Source organism: Lolium rigidum, chromosome 2 (genome assembly GCF_022539505.1).
Source record: "Lolium rigidum isolate FL_2022 chromosome 2, APGP_CSIRO_Lrig_0.1, whole genome shotgun sequence".
Classification (NCBI taxonomy): domain Eukaryota; kingdom Viridiplantae; phylum Streptophyta; class Magnoliopsida; order Poales; family Poaceae; genus Lolium; species Lolium rigidum.
This window is the reverse complement of record NC_061509.1, coordinates 162490868-162497258: the sequence shown is the minus strand read 5'-3', so window position 1 is coordinate 162497258 and position 6391 is coordinate 162490868.

Sequence of the window (6391 nt, the reverse complement as noted above, 5' to 3'; positions counted from 1 at the left end):
GGATCACCCAAGGTTTATCGAACTCAGGGAGGAAGAGGTCAAAGATATCCCTCTCATGCAACCCTGCAACCACAAAGCAAGAAGTCTCTTGTGTCCCCAACACACCTAATAGGTGCACTAGTTAGGCGAAGAGATAGTGAAATACAGGTGGTATGAATAAATATGAGCAGTAGTAATGGCACCGTAAAAGTGCTTGTCGGCGTGTGGTTGATGGTGGTAATATTGCAGAAGTACGAGATGCAAGAAAACAAGAAACAAGCAGCGATAGCAGTATGTAGGAACAAGGCCTAGGGATCATACTTTCACTAGTGGACACTCTCAACATTGATCACATAACAGAATAAATAGATAAATGCTAGACTCTACACTCTCTTGTTGGATGATGAACACCACTAACTGTGTAGGATTACACGAACCCTCAATGCCGGAGTTAACAAGCTCCACAATATTCAATGTTCATATTTAAATAACCTTAGAGTGCATGACAGATCAACACAACTAAACCAAGTACTAACATAGCATGCACACTCGTCACCTTCACACTACGAAAGGAGGCATAGATCACATCAATACCATCATAGCAATAGTTAACTTCATAATCTACAAGAGATCACAATCATAGCCTACGCCAAGTACTACACGATGCACACACCGTCACCATTACACCGTGCGGGAGGAATAAACTACTTTAATAACATCACTAGAGTAGCACACAGATAAATTGTGATACAAAACACATTGCAATAATAAAGGGATATAAATAAGCACTTCACTATGCCATTCATAACGAGTGAATAAGTATTCTGTGAAATATAGCCTAAGAGACCCACACGGTGCACACACTCGTCACCTTTACACACGTGGGACAAGGAGTCTCCGGAGATCACATAAGTAAAACCCACTTGACTAGCATAATGACATCTAGATTACAAGCATCATCATATGAATCTCAATCATGTAGGGCAGCTCATGAGATTATTGTATTGAAGCACATAGGAGAGAGATTAACCACATAGCTATCGGTACAGCCCCGAGCCTCGATGGAGAACTACTCCCTCCTCATGGGAGACAACAGCCGTTGATGGAGATGGCGGTGGTGTCGATGGAGGAGCCTTCCGGGGCACTTCCCCGTCCCGGCGGCGTGCCGGAACGAGACTCCTGTCCCCCGCATCTTGGCTTCGCGATGGCGGCGGCTCCGGAAGGTTTTCTCCGGTTTCGTCGAACGTCATAGGGTTTTCGCGACGGAGACCTTAAGTAGGCGGAAGGGCAGCCTCGGAGGGGGCCTGGTGGGCCCACACACTAGGGGCGCGGCCCCCCTCCGGCCGCGCCAGGGTGGCGTGTGGGGCCCCCAGGGCTTCCCTCCGGTGGCTCTCTCGGTATTCCGGAAGCTTCGTCCAATTATAAGACTCGGGCGTTGATTTCGTCCAATTCCGAGAATATTTCCTTACTAGGATTTCGAAACCAAAAACAGCAGAAAACAGAACCGGCCCTTCGGCATCTCGTCAATAGGTTAGTTCCGGAAAACGCATAAATATGACATAAAGTATGTATAAAACATGTAGATATCATCAATAATGTGGCATGGAACATAAGAAATTATCGATACGTCGGAGACGTATCAGCATCCCCAAGCTTAGTTCTCGCTCGTCCCGAGCGGTAAACGACAACAAAGATAATTTCCGGAGTGACATGCCATCATAACCTTGATCATACTATTGTAAGCACATGTAATGAATGCAGCGATCAAAACAATGGTAATGACATGAGTAAACAATCGAATCATAAAGCAAAGACTTTTCATGAATAGTACTTTCAAGACAAGCATCAATAAGTCTTGCATAAGAGTTAACTCATAAAGCAATAAATCAAAGTAAAGGTATTGAAGCAACACAAAGGAAGATTGAGTTTCAGCGGTTGCTTTCAACTTATAACATGTATATCTCATGGATATTGTCAATGTAAAGTAATATAACAAGTGCAATATGCAAGTATGTAGGAATCAATGCACAGTTCACACAAGTGTTTGCTTCTTGAGGTGGAGAGAAATAGGTGAACTAACTCAACAATAAAAGGTAAAAGAATGGCCCTTCGCAGAGGGAAGCATTGATTGCTATATTTGTGCTAGAGCTTTGGTTTTTGAAAACATAAAGAGAGCATAAAAGTAAAGTTTTGAGAGGTGTTTGTTGTTGTCAACGAATGGTAGTGGGCACTCTAACCCCCTTGCCAGACAAACCTTCAAAGAGCGGCTCCCATGAATTATTTTTACTTTTGGGTGGCACTCCTTCCAACCTTTCTTTCACAAACCATGGCTAACCGAATCCTCGGGTGCCTGCCAACAATCTCATACCATGAAGGAGTGCCTTTTTATTTTAGTTTTATTATGATGACACTCCTCCCCACCTTTTCTTTCTCAAGCCATGGCTAACCGAATCCTTCGGGTGCCGTCCAACAATCACATACCATGGAGGAGTGTCTATTTAGGTTAATTAATTTGGGACTGGGAATCCCATTGCCGACTCTTTTTGCAAAATTATTGGATAAGCGGATGAAGCCACTAGTACATTGGTGAAAGTTGCCCAACAAGAATGAAAGATAAACACCACATACTTCCTCATGAGCTATAAAACATTGACACAAATCAGAGGTGATAAATTTTGAATTATTTAAAGGTAGCACTCAAGCAATTTACTTTGGAATGGCGGAGAAATACCATGTAGTAGGTAGGTATGGTGGACACAAATGGCATAGTGGTTGGCTCAAGGATTTTGGATGCATGAGAAGTATTCCCTCTCGATACAAGGTTTAGGCTAGCAAGGTTATTTGAAACAAACACAAGGATGAACCGGTGCAGCAAAACTCACATAAAAGACATATTGTAAATATTATAAGACTCTACACCGTCTTCCTTGTTGTTCAAAACTCAATACTAGAAATTATCTAGACTTTAGAGAGACCAAATATGCAAACCAAATTTAGCAAGCTCTAGGTGTTTCTTCATTAATGGGTGCAAAGTATATGATGCAAGAGCTTAAACATGAGCACAACAATTGCCAAGTATCACATTATCCAAGACATTTTACCAATTACTACATGTAGCATTTTCCGTTTCCAACCATATAACAATGAACGAAGCAGTTTCAACCTTCGCCATGAACATTAAAAGCTAAGAACACATGTGTTCATATGAACCAGCGGAGCGTGTCTCTCTCCCACGCAAGCATTTATTCAGAGAATGAAAATAACAAAACGAAAATAAAAGCACACAGACGCTCCAAGTAAAGTACATAAGATGTGGCCGAATAAAAATATAGTTTCAAGAGAAGTGACCCGATAAGTTGTCGATGAAGAAGGGGATGCCTTGGGCATCCCCAAGCTTAGATGCTTGAGTCTTCTTGAAATATGCAGGGATGAACCACGGGGGCATCCCCAAGCTTAGACTTTTCACTCTTCTTGATCATAGTATATCATCCTCCTCTCTTGACCCTTGAAAACTTCCTCCACACCAAACTCGAAACAAACTCATTAGAGGGTTAGTGCATAATCAAAAACTCACATGTTCAGAGGTGACACAATCATTCTTAACACTTCTGGACATTGCTCAAAGCTACCGGAAGTCAATGGAACAAAGAAATCCATCCAACATAGCAAAAGAAGCAATGCGAAATAAAAGGCAGAATCTGTCAAAACAGAACAGTCCGTAAAGACGAATTTTATTGAGGCAGCAGACTTGCTCAAATGAAAATTCTCAAATTGAATGAAAGTTGCGTACATATCTGAGGATCACGCACGTAAATTGGCATATTTTTCTGAGCTACCTACAGAGGGGCAGGTCGATATTCGTGACAGCAAAGAAATCTGTTTTTGCGCAGTAATCCAAATCTAGTATGAACCTTACTATCAAAGACTTTACTTGGCACAACAATGCAACAAAACTAAGATAAGGAGAGGTTGCTACAGTAGTAACAACTTCCAATACTCAAATATAAAACAAAAGTACTGTAGTAAAATAATACATGGGTTATCTCCCAAGAAGTGCTTTCTTTATAGCCATTAAGATGGGCTCAGCAGTTTTAATGATGCACTCGCAAGAAATAGTATTTGAAACAAAAGAGAGCATCAAGAGGCAAATTCAAAACACATTTAAGCCTAACATGCTTCCTATGAAAAGGAATCTTTTAAATAAACAAATTCATGAAGCATAATGCAACAAGCATAGAAAGATAAAACAAGTGCAGCTTCAAGATTTTCAGCAGAAAGAGAGGTGTTTTAGTAACATGAAAATTTCTACAACCATATTTTCCTCTCTCATAATAATATCCAGTAGTATCATGAGCAAACTCAACAATATAACTATCAAATGAAACATTCTTATCATGAGTCTCATGCATACAATTATTACTCTCCACATAAGCATAATCAATTTTATTAGTTGTAGTGGGAGCAAATTCAACAAAGTAGCTATCATTATTATTCTCATCATCAAATATAGGAGGCATATTATAATCACAACAAAATTTACTCTCCATAGTAGGTGGCACCAAAAGACCACTATCATTATAATCATCATATATGGGAGGCAAAGTATCATCAAAGAAAAAAATTTCTCCTCAATGCTTGGGGGACTAAAAAGATCATGAAAACCAGCTTCCCCAAGCTTAGAACTTTATATATCATTATCAACAATGGTGTTCAAAGCGTTCATACTAATATTACTACCAGCATGCAAATAAGATTCCATAGGTTTTTTAATTTTCGCATCAAACAATCGATGTTTTAAATCAGGAAATAGAATAAGAAGCTCATTGTTGTCCATTATGCCAAACTAGTGTAAACAAGAAACAAAAAGATGCAATTGCAGGATCTAAAGGAAATAGCTTCGAGCACACACACAACGGTAACAGAAAAGTACTTTACCTGGGACCGGAGTATGAGTGCCTTTTACCTTTCCTCCCCGGCAACGGCGCCAGAAAAGTGCTTGATGTCTACGGGTGCTTCTATTCTTGTAGACAGTGTTGGGCCTCCAAGAGTAGAGGTTTGTAGAACAGCAGCAAGTTTCCCTTAAATGGATCACCCAAGGTTTATCGAACTCAGGGAGGAAGAGGTCAAAGATATCCCTCTCATGCAACCCTGCAACCACAAAGAAAGAAGTCTCTTGTGTCCCCAACACACCTAATAGGTGCACTAGTTCGGCAAAGAGATAGTGAAATACAGGTGGTATGAATAAATATGAGCAGTAGTAACGGCACTGCGAAAAGTGCTTGCTGGCGTGTGGTTGATGGTGGTAATATTGCAGGAAGTACGGATGCAGTAAAACAAGAAACAAACAGCGATAGCAAGTATGTAGGAACAAGGCCTAGGGATCATACTTTCACTAGTGGACACTCTCAACATTGATCACATAACAGTAATAAATAGATAAATGCTAGACTCTACACTCTCTTGTTGGATGATGAACACCACTAACTGTGTAGGATTACACGAACCCTCAATGCCGGAGTTAACAAGCTCCACAATATTCAATGTTCATATTTAAATAACCTTAGAGTGCATGACAGATCAACACAACTAAACCAAGTACTAACATAGCATGCACACCGTCACCTTCACACTACGAAAGGAGGCATAGATCACATCAATACCGTCATAGCAATAGTTAACTTCATAATCTACAAGAGATCACAATCATAGCCTACGCCAAGTACTACACGATGCACACACTGTCACCATTACACCGTGCAGGAGGAATAAACTACTTTAATAACATCACTAGAGTAGCACACAGATAAATTGTGATACAAAACACATTGCAATCATAAGGGGATATAAATAAGCACTTCACTATGCCATTCATAACAGTGAATAAGTATTCCATGAAATATAGCCTAAGAGACCCACACGGTGCACACACTGTCACCTTTACACACGTGGGACAAGGAGTCTCCGGAGATCACATAAGTAAAACCCACTTGACTAGCATAATGACATCTAGATTACAAGCATCATCATATGAATCTCAATCATGTAGGGCAGCTCATGAGATTATTGTATTGAAGCATATAGGAGAGAGATTAACCACATAGCTACCGGTACAGCCCCGAGTCTCGATGGAGAACTACTCCCTCCTCATGGGAGACAACAGCGTTGATGGAGATGGCGGTGGTGTCGATGGAGGAGCCTTCCGGGGGCACTTCCCCGTCCCGCGGCGTGCTCGGAACGGAGACTCCTGTCCCCGGATCTTGGCTTCGCGATGGCGGCGGCTCCGGAAGGTTTTCTCGGTTTCGTCGAACGTCATAGGGTTTTCGCGACGGAGACCTTAAGTAGGCGGAAGGGCAGCCTCGGAGGGGGCCTGGTGGGCCCACACACTAGGGGGCGCGCCCCTCCGCGGCCGCGC